At 32.9% G+C, this 15,214-nt stretch overlaps 1 protein-coding gene across 2 annotated transcripts in view; it reads left to right on the top strand.

Moving 5' to 3' along the window:
* The window catches only part of LOC111636790 (MAGUK p55 subfamily member 7-like), a 112,654-nt gene that overhangs the window by 19,251 nt on the left and 78,189 nt on the right, over positions 1-15,214 (top strand). For both annotated transcript variants that reach the window (XM_023382122.1, XM_023382123.1), the window contains exon 2: positions 11,368-11,449. The gene's annotated coding sequence lies outside the window, so the exon portion shown is untranslated. The remainder of the gene's footprint in view (positions 1-11,367; positions 11,450-15,214) is intronic.

Below are 15,214 nucleotides of genomic sequence, written 5' to 3'. Positions count from 1 at the left end.
GTCTTATTTTTTCCAGGAAGAAGAATTCACATTTATTATTGAACAAAAAAATTCCCAAGTTGAACTTAGACGAGAGTGACGTATATCCGGTGTGTCGAACTGTCGCCTTTTTATAGCGTCAACATCGGACTCGCTGACCAATTAGTGCTTACTGAACCGTAGCACTATGCAAATGTCGTGTGGTTTATCAACCTTCTTGGCCCCCGAAATGTTTGGTGAAGAAAATATGGCCCGCGGGCTATGATAAGTTGGACAGCGCTGCTATAAACAAAAAATTGTAGGATTACTTACTGAGTGTGCACCGTTTGATGACGCCATTGCTTAAACTTGTTTTTGTCGTGGAGCGGTGCATCGAATGGCGCTTGCGTGCTTCCTGATAAATTATATTTTTTTTGCAAAAAATTCACTGAACTTTGGAGACATTATTAATATAAATATAATTTTTATGGACGTTAAATAATAAATGGTTTTTAGTAGGTCTGCTGCTTGTTTAAACTCAACGGTTTGTACAATATTCGCTATTGGTGTAGATTTGACCAATCCTGTCACAACATGAGTTAGTGATGACATTTTACCGAATTATACGAGTTTTTTTGGCATGTTTGTACGAATACTGTCGCAATTTTTTCACCGTCATATAGGAATCTGAACTATATGAACTCGTTTTATGGGGGTCTACTGTATGTCAAAAATATAAGATGTTAAAAAGTTTTGCTTAAATTTTCAAAATTTTTTAAATACGGTGGTGCCTCATACTTTGAATTTAATACGTTCTAGGAAGTCATTTGAAGTCTGAATCAATTTTTCTCAGAAATAATGGAAAGTGAATTACCATATTTACTTGCTTATAAGATGGTCTCGCATATAGGATGAGGTGTGACTTTAAAGATCAAAATAAAGAAAATTAGATTTATTAATACAATTTAATTTTATTTTGTTTAATCACAAATAAAATGTCAAATGCACGTAAATGCACACATTGTTTCACAAAAATTACTGGCACAGAAAAATCTTGTAAAATTGACAACATAATTTATTCATATAAAGCTGGACAATCGAGAATCATTTTGCCAATTCATAACAGTCAAATCACTCTCTGTCGATTACATTTATGAGTTTCTCCAAATTCTGATTTCCAAATAATCATCTCTTTTTGTGTGGGAATAGATTAAAACTTACATCGGGCTCCCATGTGATTTTGGAATTTCAAATTGGACTTCAATTCAAAAGCTTTGCTTTTCCTATTGCTATTCATTCTTACTCTTGACAATACACAAAAACAATTGCAATGACCCAGATAAAATACTTTTGTTTTAAGCGTCAGAGGGTGAGCATCCGGTAAAAAATGTGAACACACGGTTAACAAAAGTTATTGCAAAAACGCAAAGAATCCTTCATTTGCACGTATAGGATGACCTAGGTTTTTTAAGCAATGAAAAATGAATAAAAAGTTTTTATCTTATATGCAAGTAAATACGGTAATTAGTTTCTAGTCCCTAGATAATACTTCTTTCAATAAAATTAAAACAGGAAATATATGTAATAAATAACAATTAAATGCCCTTATAATAAAACGAAAATTGCATTTACTGGTCGCACACCATTGACTTTGGCATCTTAAACACAGCTGTCTGATCCCACGTGTATTGCCTTCATGTTCCTTTTTTCATCTCAATTGTTGATATTACAACTTTCCTCTTAGACTTGCTTCCATACACTTGCACAAAAATTCCATTCAAGAAATTTTGAATTAAAGGATACAAAATATATGGGGTGCCCAAAAACTTGACAAAGAAAACTTGCAAGAAAACATTGTTAAAAATTGATGAATAACTTGTAATACATATAACCAAATACATCAAAAATGAAATGAAAAACACTGAAAACATACAAGCAAAACACGAGAGTGAAAGAAGACTTTGGCATGCAATAGATGGTGTTTACATTTCGAGCACATTTTTCACTGCACATGTAGTTTAAATTTTGAAGTGTTGTTTGAATTCTGAAGCAAATTTTTGTCAAATTTAGAATTCAAACTCTGAAGCATTCAAAGTTAGAGTTGTTTGAAGTATGAGGTATCACTGTATTTTCAAAAGTGAAAAACTTAAAACTTTCTAGAAAATAGCTGAAAAAATTAACACCTAAGCCCAAGAGAAAAGAAAACAGAGGATCAACAACACATCAACATTGGAAATCAACACACTATCCAGAACCCGTTACTGGTGTGTTTTGTGAATACAGTAATAACAGGTAAATACAGTTAATCACAGTATTGAGAATTACATATTCAACCAAAACCCACATCATCTCAAGATAGAGAATGCAAAAATATCAATAGCTAACATCCAGGAAAGGCTCAGCAGTAATCTAAGAAGGCAATATCATAGGAAACTTCAATGGATCCTACGCTTTCAACTTCCAGTCAATTATGCTCAACATGTCTGTCTTTTTGTTGTATGGGACGATATACAAGTACCTAATTACGCTCAAAGGATACTTAAATTTGGACCAGCTTATGTGCTCACTCCTCCATGTAAGGGTACTCTAAGAACATGCATACCAGACCTGGAAAGATTGGTGCAAGGCATGTCAGACATTCAAAAGGAATACTATAGGTGGTTAGCTATATGCAAACTTAAGAACGGAAAAGATTCCATACAGGTGATCCGTTTCAGAGAAGACCTTTCACGCACAGCTAAATGGATTCGCAGTAATAACCTTACTTTAATCAGGGCGGATAAATCCAAGACTGGTGATCATGAGAAGGGAAACATATGAAAAGAGCCTTAGAGAATATATTGATGTCACCAGATGCGTGGAGTTGGAGAACAACGCCATAGACAAGTTGCATTCTAGGGTTAAACGATTCTCCAACACAAAGTTAGCATCAAGATTAGGTATGCGGAATATCGTCATGGATGCACCGGACACCCCCAAGTTATTTGCATTTGCAAAAATTCACAAACAAGGCCGAAAATTCAGACCGGTTGTGGATAAGGCCAAGGCCCCTACATGCAAGTTAGAAGTCACTTTGCACAAAATGATCGTGCCACATTTAGAAGGATACAGATACATGGTCTCTAACCCAGTGGAATTAGCAGAGCTCCTCAAGGACACTGAAAATCCTAGCTTTATCACGGTCCTGGATTTCTTATCACTGTACCCTTCAATCGAGATTCCTCCTTGTTTCTGCAACATCAGGGACTTACTGTTTACAATCTTATGCAATGAAGAGTTCCATCAACAAATTTTAGAGTTGTCCCACTTGATTTGTTACAGCTCGATCTTTCAATTCGGCAGAGTTACGTACAAGCAGGGTAAAGGGGTCCCCAATGGGCAGTTCTATCTCTGGGGACCTTTGTGAGTTAGTAATCAGACAATTGGAGAATACAATACTTCCCAATTTCCTCCAAAACATCATAATTTACAAACGATACGTTGACGACATCATCATTCTCTGGAGAGACTCTCTGAACATCACCTGATTATAAAAACAAACTACTCACCACACCTCAATAATAATCACATACACTGAACCAAATTTATGGTGTGGTACGATAAACGACGAAAAATAACGAAAAGCAAACATTTTTCGTTATTTTTCATTAACGAGTAATTTCGTTAGTTTTTCGTTAACGAGTTTTAGCTCGTTATTCGAATTTACGAGCTAAAACTGTAGGAACCTGATGAAGAGCCCAGAAGGGTTTCGAAAACGTTTGTTTTTCGTTATTTTTCGTCGTTTATCGTGCCACACCGTAAATTTGGTTCAGTGTATGTGATCACCTGATTTTTGGGTCAAATGAACAACAACCCCTATGGTCTGAGCCTGGAGGTCGAGCAGCACAGCAACTCATCAGTGCATTTTCTGGATTTGAATATTGACTTTGGAGGACTGATCATACACGCCTCTGTGTACCGCAAACCATCAGACTATCCAACATATATCCCGGCAGACTCTTGTGACCCTGTCCAATACAAGATGGTGGCGTTTAGGGTCCTAGTTAAAAGGGCGCACTCACACTCCTCTACTCAAGGGGCTTTAGAAAAGGAGCTGCAATACCTATGCGAAGTGGCCAAACACCATGGCTACCATAACATCATACAAAAAATGTTGCAATGGTTAGGGGGAATAATGGCTTCTTCTAAAAGAGTTAATTCAATAAATGGCAACCAGAACAAGGATAAACAGAGGGTGTTGGTTTCCTACAACCCACTATTGAAATCACTATATAGTAGAATTGCACGGCAGTGGGGTGTCTCCCTAGCCTATAGAAGATGCCCATCTATATTTGATATTCTGTACAATAGAAAGGACAAGTCTAAGGAGGAAAGACTGCTGGGAGTATATAGAGTACCATTTAGGGATCACCGTTTTGGCAAGGACTTAATTTACATAGGCTCAACGAAACGTGCTGTTGGGATCAGGTTGAAAGAACACATGCGTGACATTCAACATAATAATAAATGTTCCACGTCCTTATCCACTTACGCATCTGATCCAGAGATAGTAGCAGACTTTTCAAATGCTAAGTTAATTATCCCTCCTCATATTTAGACCATCTCAAAAAAAATTATTGGCCGTTAATTTTGGTTATGCCAAGGCATACAGCACTTCATCACCCATTAATTCCAGAGATGAGATCTCTCTTTCTTTGACATGGCAGGCCCTAATACAGCAGGAGGATTAAGTGAATCGTAAACCTAAAAGAAGGGAAGTAAAAAGGGGTAGTCTGTATTTATGTGATATGTTTGTTATGTTTAACAACAAAGATCTTTGTAAAATCTTTAAAAAAAAGGGAAACATTTAAATAATTCTCGACGTGACGTAGAAGATTGACATTTGGAGCTAGTGATGATCACATGATTTCTTTCTATCTTTCCATATTTAAAAATCGTTCCAAACGAATGTTTTTTCATATTTAATAACGTTTCAAACGATTTTTTACCTGAAGAAGGATCCAAGAGGGGTCTGAAAACGTTTGTAGTATTAAATTTTATTTCATGTCAGTTAAAGGTTTTTCTCAGGTACATGATGTTTAATCACTAAAGTTTTCAAACTGTTAAATAGTTCTTCCACAGGTGAAATATACTGAAGAATCAATGGAACACATCAAAATAGAACATGAATATTCAAATTAAATCAAACATATGTTTGACGAAATTCTTTATGGTGGGCATGTGCATTTCGTGGATGGATGGTGGTAAATTAAAGGTCAGCGTTCATAAGAAAACAGAGCTAGAGCCAAGAATTTTTTAAAGAATATGGTTCTGAGCTTTGGCTTCAGCAAAAACAAAGTATAGTGAAACCTCGCTTAACAATCATCTCGCATAACGAGTGTTTCGCATAATGAGCAAATCAAATTTTTAAAAATTGACTCATTTAATGAGTGAAGTTTTGCATAACGAATGACAGAGAGGGGAAGTTTCGGATTGTGCGCATGCTCCATCATGCTATTATCTGTGATTTTTTTTTTTTTTTTTTTTTTTTTTTCTGCAAATCAAATTTGCATTCCAGGTTGGTTCATTTCATGCTAGAAGAAAAGATGATGATGATTCATGCTCCTTAACAATGTATATTGTATAATTTTCTTTGAATAAACATTATACATAAAATACCATATTTACTTGTGTATAAGACAATTTCGCATATAGGATGAGGTGTGACTTGAAAGATCAAAATAAAGAAAATTAGATTTATTAATACAATTCTAATTTTATTTTTTGTAAAAGCCTTACTGTCCTTAAATTCTAATGTTATTATTAATTGTCTACTTGGACTTTACTTATTAATAGGACTTAATACTGGTGTTTAAAGATTGGCACAGCAATGAGAGTTAGTTCAGGAAAGAACAAAATTTCTTTATTGTATCACCTGTAGTAGTAATTTCTGTTCAGAAATTATTACTACAGGTTGTATAAAGAAATTTTGTTCTTTCTGGAACTAACTCTCATTGCTGTGCCAATCTTTAAACACCAGTATTAAGTCCTATTAATAAGTAAAGTCCAAGTAGACAATTAACAATAACACTAATTTTATTTTGTTTAATCACAAATAAATTATCATCAAATGCACATATTAAGACAAACAATCATGTTTTCTTGACATTATCACCTTTTATCTACTCTGACTTGTCCTCTGAAGCTTTGTTACAATTCTCCTCTTTTTCACTTTTACTCCACCAGGCATCATCCTCTGTTCTGTCAAGTGAATTTAAAATGAAGTATTTTCTGAATGACTGCTATCAGCTTTTGAAGATTGCTTTTCCACACACCTGATACCCATTTAGCAAAATTAAAATATCATAATGCACATGACAGGAAAAAGTTTGTTTTTATTAATGATTCAGAATGTACAAGTATTCATTAAAAATACCAATTTAACAAATATGAAATAAATACATTTATAATTATTGACCAGCTATTTTCAGATCATCTCTTTAAAAGCAACATTCACCTTGACCTCAATAGCACTCTTCTATAATGGCAGCATGAACTATATGCAGTTCACAAGAATTATTGCAAAAATGCAAAGGATCCTTTGTTCGCACATATAGGATGACCTCGGTTTTTGAAGCAGTGGAAAATGAATGAAAACCTCATCTTATATGCAAGTAAATATGGTATTTGAGTATTTTTTTGGCATGGAATGCATTATCACATTTTATGTTAATTTCTATGTGGAAAAATAGTTTCACTTAATGAGTGTTTCGCATTACAAGTAATGTTCTGGAACGAATTATGCTCGTTAAGTGAGATTCCATTGTAGATGTAACTGGTTCTGGCTCTTCAAAGCCTGAAGATAGATGGGTCAAAGTAGAGAAGACATTTTACTCAGTTGAGCTAATAGCAGAATGTTATGTTGATGCTGATTTGTTATATCAAGAATGTTGTTTTCATTAAGAGTAAACTATTTTTAAATATATTTTGCTTGTGTTGTTTTATATTGATTGTTTCCCAAACCAATGTTTTATTATTTAGAACATAGAATACTTTTGAAGTATTTTTAAAATATGATGATGATAGTTTTTTAATGATACAGACATCTAACATCAAAAATTTTATTTAAAATTTTTTAAATTTGGACTGAAGTTTCCAGAGTTATTTAAGTTATTGTTAAAACAGTTTTCAGATTATAAAGAAAATTGATCTTTTCTGTGTTTATAAGAGGATAATTTAAATGTTTAAAAATTGGAATGAAGAAAAGCTAGAAAGTTAGAAATTTTCAAAGGAAAGATCTGTTTTTGTGTTTTTTGTACATTCATTCCTGATGAGGGCCTCTAAAACATAGCCAAAAACGTTTGAACATTAAAATTTCTTTGTTTATTGTGTGCTGGAATTCGCATTTAGGTGTCAGTTAATTGATTATAAGAGGATAACAAAATATAACTGTAATTTACCTAAATGGTTTAGATTTCTTTGAAGAATTCAAAATTAAAATATCTAAGTTAATTATAGCCTTATTTTTTCCATAAAATACGTGCCTAAAACTTTGATAGAGAAATAAACTCAGTGTTTCAAGCCACATTTACAGAGATGACAAAATTCCCTGTTTCTTTTAAACTGAAAAACAAAAGTTTAAAATTATGGGTAACCCCCGTATAACAAGGGAGTTACGTTTCGAAAAATTGCCATGTTATGCGAATCCATGTTATACGAAACAAAGAACTAGTGCGAAAAGGGAGGTTAGGTTCCAAAAATTAAAAATTATGCTGTTAAATCCTTATTTAGATTGGATTTATTATTCATTTTTTTCACAGGTATGTGACCGCAGGGTCGGCACCTCTTTGGCGCCCTGTCAGGATGACACCACTGTGTCACATACTGTGTGTAACAGACACAGAAAAAAAATTATTGGCCGTTAATTTTGGTTATGCGAACGGTCACGTTTGTGGACTTTTAGTTTTGGGATGGAGGCGTAAAGAGAGAATCAGAGGAATTACACTTTACATAATCTATACATAATGCCTGTTTATTATTCTCTTTAAGCTATATACAATCGATTCAGTTAACATATCTATTTTCTTTTCGATTACCCATATTCATGAGAGAGAGAGCTCACATGTATTTTGCACGAGGATAAATACCTTGATTTAAGTTGTCGAATAGTTGTTTAGTCTTTGAGTCGATGTGACACAAAGTTCTTCCGAACAATATGGCGCAAAGTTCTTTCAAACGGCGGCGATTAGAATAGTAGTGGCTAATCTGTGTACAAAATCCACAGTTCACACCAAACTCCGGAGACTGACACTTACGCATCGATCCCTCCGTTTTATAAAGGGGGTATTGTTGGGTTTTTCCACTGCCTTATTAGGACTGTTTTTTCATCACTGACCAATAGAGGTTTTCTTTTGTCTTTTCGTAGATTCCGGGTGACACATTCGATGTATCATCCTCAACACGGAATTAAGTTCGTAGAAAAAAGTTTTATGTCCTTTTTATATGTTGGGTCATTGTTTATTTCTCTAAACTGTTCCTCTTACGAGAAAAAAAAATTTAACAATTTATTCCAATAAATTCGGCTTTCACAGGTAAAATACTTATTTATTATTTAAGTAAATATTTTATCAGAGGATTATTCATCCTATATGATGATCTCAGCATGAGCATCATCAACTGGTAACAGTTTTTGGGTGCATTCGTTAATAGCGGTTGCTCTGCAATTGGAATGCACTGCTGTTTGTAGGCATTAAGAACAATGGTGAAAGAAAGATGGCAGCGCCCGCACTATGGATAGAAAAGTGATGGAGGAATTTATAATTCTAAAATGAGCTTTTAGAGACAAAAGAAGGGTCCCAATTGTAAAATTTAACCATTAAATGGATTATTTGTTGAAAGAGCATTCAAAGTAGCCACGAAAACAATTAGAATGCTCGCACGGAGTTACATGGAGGTATAAAAGAACGCACCCTTCATTACATTTCATGTTTTACTCAATTCCTGAACCGTGTCAGTGTGAACTCATGCTATAAAAGCACCGTGTTTTACGGGATGTTCCCAATTCTCGAACCGTGTTAGAGTGAATCCATGCTGTGTTTTATGGGGGTTACCTGGTATATGTTTTTTTTTGTTTTTTGGAATTAATTAATTTAAAAATATTTAAGATAAAATATTTTTAAACAATTACCAAGTTGTATCTAGATTAATTTTATAGTTTATTGATAATTTGATTACAAATAAAAATAAACAAGCTACTCAGCACGGCTGGCCACAGATGATCAACTTCCTATACTTCTTGTGTTAAAGAAAGTTGGTCAATGGCCCAAACAGTAAACAACAGGACTACTCATTCATAAGTTAGTGGCACTGAAATTGCCTTATGTCAAATGTCATGAATGATTCATCAAGGATGTTGCTATTTAAAATTACTTTTCAATGCACTGTGGGAAAGATACTAATTCTGTTTTTTAGTATGCACCACAGTTAAATTTAACATGTGAAATTAAATTAAATTAATTATAACATGTGAAATTAAATTTAAATTTAATTTCACATGTTATAAATGACATTCAAGAATTCATATTTAAATGTGCTTAAGTTAAATTAAATATGAAATTTTATTAATATAATATTATATATTATAATACTAGCAGGTAAACCTGGCATTGCCCAGGCAAAAAATAAGTACAAACATTAAGATTGTTAGATTATTTCATACTTCTAGCCCTTCTATTATATTATATTACAGTATTTGAGTATATAACTACAAATGTTATCTTACAAAAAGGTTTATCACACTGAGTGACCAATCTAACACATTTTAAAAATTCTTTAAATTGTGCACAGTACAGAGAGAGAATTTTTCAAATGAATTAGATTGGTCACTCAGTAGGAAAAACCCTTACGTAAGATAATGTTTTGAGTTATGTAAATCAAATACTATGATATAACAAATATTAAAACGAAAACCATATAAAGAATTTGGTTATTTCATCCTACCATTGGCATGTTTATCATGATACTCAAATGGTACAAAATGACACAATTTCATTGGTCAAGTAGACACTGATTGAAAATAGCTTAAATTTTTTAAGATATCATATCATATTTTTTTTTTAACGTTAGCACTAACAAACTGTTTCATTCACAGCTGAATATCAAATGGTGATCTGCCAATGAATCAAATTTTGTAAAAAAATGACCAAATATTTAAACTGGGCACCTTCAAAAGCCCCTTAAATCATATTTTGTACAGGATGGCAACCTTGTATTATGTAATTTTCCTATTTGGATGCCACCATACTGGTGGGTTGGATAGGAAGAAGGAATTGGTGCAGATGGAGGGTGAAGTTAATTTGACTAAAAGTAATAGTTGTCTTCCTCCTGGGAGAGAGGATGGTCAATGACTATTACTTAATACTGGTCTACTATTAATAATTAAAGAGTGATGTATTGGATAGGTTGTAATGGTCCCTCCTGCATGTGATTAAAGTTGCTAAGCTTAATTAATGCCCAGAAAACTTGATATAAGACTTGTTTAAATAAAAAAAATCTTGTAAAAATGCAAGAATAATTGCTTTTATATGATCCCATAAAAAAAATGGTGAAACTAGGTTGAAAAAGTAAAGCTCAGCAAAAACATCTAAGTAAAGGAAACTTTCGAAAATTGTGGCATAAGCATACTGGAAGCAGATTTGATAGTAAGACTTGACATGTGAATAAAATGCACATTACACAGGCTACAACTATGGGAAATTTTGGATGAAGCAATGTCACCATGATAATATACAGAAAAAGATTTCAAGCTCTACTTTGTGCCTTAAAATTGTTGCACATACTGTACATTAATTTTGCTGAACATCAGAACATCTTAAGCAATATCAGTGAAAGAAGTTTGGGGCAATAGGTTTTTGAGTTACTAAGGGGAGATGAAATCAGAGGAGGGGTAAGATGTCCAGGTTTCGTAGTAATTAAGCATGTCCTTGTAAATATCGTGTTTATAGAAAAATTATTAGACTTGGTTTGGTTTATTTGGTTACAGCAATGTGACATGTAAACGATCTGCCAAGGTGGATGCATCCTGGAAAGACTTTTATGTAAAGCTGGCCCCAATTTAAGTGTTACTAATATAAAGAAAACCCAGAAAGCACCACATGGCTATGTGCAAACTCACAACCAACTATCAGTGTTTGGTGGTTTTATCCACTCGGCTACCGGAAGGTACTTATTGGACTGCAATAAGTACCTTCCAGTAACCAATAACCAAAATTTAAAGCATAAAAATGAAATTTGAACTTAAACTTTTATCTTTTTATACAATTATGTCTAAAGTTTATAAAATTTTGAATTTGTTTTTATCATAATTAATATTAATTAAAATATAATGCCAAGTTTGCTTGAAATTGAAATTATATTATTAAATTTTGACAGATACTACATCATTTGGAGAAAAGTGAGATCCTGTGAATCATCATCCAGACAACAGAATTAATTCTTAACCTTAAATCTTAAGGTAAGTTTCATTGAAAAATAAAATAGAGTGGTCCAAAAATGTAGATGGCTCTATTTAAAACAAAACTGTGTTGGCAAATAATTTAATTTTCCTAAACAATATAGGAGAGGGAAATTGTTAGGCCATAGCAGCCATTTTGGATTCAGTTCCATGTTTTTTAATGGGAAGGTTGGCATGTGACATGTTAAACTGATAGAGAATTTTATCAGAAAAACAATAGTGTGATTCATTTTAAAGTAAGTTTAATTCTCAAGATTTAAATGATTTTATGTGAAATCTAAAAACACTAATTTGTAAGTGTAATGTATTAAAAATTTATCAAATTATTTTTTTAACATCAAAATTGACTACAAGGTCCACAGGTTATATTTAATGTTGGAATGTTAATACTATCATCCTGTTATTCCTGATGAACTTTGTTCAATATATCTGTTTAAATACTAGTTCAAGCCTTTTAAGATGAATAGCATTGGTCAAAATCTTCTGCAATGTGTGCTTTAGTCATCTAATATCAGGACTGTATTAATGTATTATGCTTATGTAAATGCCATCATGTAAAAAAGAAAAAATGTTTATAAATGCTGAGAATGAGTAAAGTTCAGTGGCGTGCCATGACATTTGATGATAGGGAAGCTGTGTTTCTGTAAGAAGCCAACATCCAGGTGTAATCAGTCAATTGCATGTCAGTGATGGTCAAGAGTTCATTCGTATCATTTATTCAATAAGTCAGTAGACTTCTCTAAATGCATTTTTAATATCACAATTACATTCCGAATCACTAGCCACAATATAAGGGCTACAATTAAAAATAAAATAATAAAAACTTACTTGGTGAAATAAAATGTGTGGTGATGTACCGGTACATACCTGGTACAAAATATTCTTCAATTGTATGTATATACTTTTAAAGAAAATTATAATTAAAGATAGCTTTATAAAGAAACGTACATAAAAATATAAAATATTCTTTACTTTTTAAATCTTAAAATAATGCACTTAGTCAAATAGCTTCCTGTGAGTGGCTAATGGATGGAATCAAAGATGGTTGCAGAGCGTGCATACACGTGGAGTGCCAAATCCCCAGGGTGCCGATACCGGTCAATGTCAAATACCTCTTTTGCCGCATCACTAGTATACCTCAAAGGACGTGCAGGGCTATTGTAGATTTTAAACGTTTCTCACCATAGCTGTAAAAATCTAAATATGTTAGACTTAATAGATTGTTCATCGTTTGTTTTCTAACTAATTCGTTTTAGAACCAGGTGTCCACAGAAATTTCCAAAATTTATAACTTTTCAGTCACTCTCATTGAACTGGAAAACTTTCTGTCTTTATTACGTCTAATATTATGAAGAAATCAGTCCCCACTGTACTCGGCTAGATATTGGTTCGGTTAAGCTTTTAAGTAAAATTTCAGCTCTTTCATCAGGGGTTTGTTTATGTCCCTAATTCCCTAATCGTTTAATTATTTAACTACTACTTAAGTAGAAGTAAGTCGAAACCAGTTACTTTGTACTCGAATATTTGTAATCTTGGGAAAAAAGTGGAAAGACAAATTTTTATGACAAATGGATACATAAATCGTAAATTTAAGGAAAATAAATTCTAGAGCTTTTTCTGTACCTGNCTTAAGTAGAAGTAAGTCGAAACCAGTTACTTTGTACTCGAATATTTGTAATCTTGGGAAAAAAGTGGAAAGACAAATTTTTATGACAAATGGATACATAAATCGTAAATTTAAGGAAAATAAATTCTAGAGCTTTTTCTGTACCTCATGCATCTCTCTTATTCATTAAATTTAGTTGTAAATGACGCTGTCAAAGTAACGGTTAATTTTTTAACATTATACAAGAATTGTACATGTTTTTTTCTGTATCCCCTTAAAGATGGGATATACGAAATCATAATTATTAAATCTCTAACTGCATTATTAATTACTACATTCCACTATACCTTTAAAATGCAGTCTACTTTTGGATAGTTCTCTAACGTTTTCGGTCTAATTCATAGACCTTCTTCAGGATTGATGTAAACAATTTTAAAAATTTGAACTTTCCCAACGGTAATTCGAACAACGCACGTTCTATAATCTTCAGATATTCGATCGTGCATGTCCATTAGCTGTTTATAACAGGACATGCGCAATCGAATATCTGAAGATTATAGAATGTGCGTTGTTCGAATTACCGTTGGAAAAGTTCAAATTTTTAAAATTGTTTACATCAATCCTGAAGAAGGTCTATGAATTAGACCGAAAACGTTAGAGAACTATCCAAAAGTAGACTGCATTTTAAAGGTATAGTGGAATGTAGTAATACGAAATCATATCACTGGTTTAACATTGAAATCCGTGAGTAATATAAAATTGGAGAGAAGAATAAAAATATCAAATATTTTAATGGATTTTTTTTTAAACTCCTGTCAACTATACAGAACTATCATAAAAACATACCAGTAAATTCTTATTGATTGGGTTAAATTATAAATTTACTCGCAATTCACGTAATCGGGCGAGGGTGGCCAAATATCTAGCGGGCAGGCGGCTAACAGCCCAGAACTGGTCCTGGATAGAATTGGATGTGGTATACGTGTAGCATTCACCCAAGGTCCTAGGCTTCCACCAGCTAAACCGGGTGATGTTGGTGCTCTGTAAAGCACATGTGCGAATCTGGCTTTTTGGATGCTGACAATACAGCACTTCCACTCCGCCACTAATATTCAAATATACAATAGCGATCTCATCTTTTTTTCATGTGTAGTGTAGAAATTTGTAGTAAGATACATAATGCGGTTATAATAAAATATTGTGCGATTATTTTCATATAATTAAAATTAATATGTATTTATTTTTTAGAAAATACAATGGAAGCGGAAATCCACCGCTTCCAATGACGGCATGCCACTGGTAAAGTTGTGTTAAAATTAAGTACATTATCATTTTTGGGGTAAAATTCTCCACCAGACTGATATAAAACATGCCCACCATCTTGTTTACAAAGAGCTGAATCCAACAAGGTGAATTTCAAGATGGCCATTATGTTGGTTCCATCCTGACAGATCCCTCCTCCTGTATTACATTACAGTTTGCTAATCTGTTTTTGTCTTAAGTGAGTGTTTCTACACTTTGGACCATTCTATATACTATTTAAATGGTATATAGAGATTGTATTGGCATAAATGTAAACTTTTTCCTATATACACTCAAACTTGGTTAATTCGAAGTTCAAGGGGAGTGTATAATAATTTGAATTAAACAATTTCATTAATAAGTATTAAGTAATACAGATATAGTGTAATTACTTTGGTTGTCACATTTTCTTGTCAAGCTTAATTCACACCAAGCAAAATACTGAAAACAAAAAAGCAGAGTGAAAAACACATCATATATGATGTCATTTCAGGTGAGTTTTATCATTTCACAAATTGCTCAGAAGTTTGAAACTGTTGAACTTTTTGCTAGTGAAAAATAGTCACCACTTATCATAGTGTTGTTTGTTCTCAGTGTTTCTAGTAGTTTTTAAGATGGTTACAAAATCATCACACCACAGAGATGTCAAAATTAATGTGATATCCTTGCAATTCTCACTTTTTAAACATTTTTCTCACCGAACATCATTTTCTTTTTTAACATATCTTTCATTTTTTGTAACAAATATGTAATAGTGGTTAAAAATAGAATGCCAGAAGTGTTTTGTTTTTACTGATGACATTTCTCTCTTGCTTTTAATGATTGGCTGCTCAAAATCTGCAATTGCTTTCTGCTTT

Source organism: Centruroides sculpturatus, unplaced genomic scaffold (assembly GCF_000671375.1).
Source record: "Centruroides sculpturatus isolate CEXI.00-Female unplaced genomic scaffold, Cexi_2.0 scaffold951, whole genome shotgun sequence".
NCBI classification, from domain to species: Eukaryota; Metazoa; Arthropoda; class Arachnida; order Scorpiones; family Buthidae; genus Centruroides; species Centruroides sculpturatus.
Note: the sequence above shows the minus strand (reverse complement) of the source record. Positions and strands in the feature narration are given on the sequence as shown.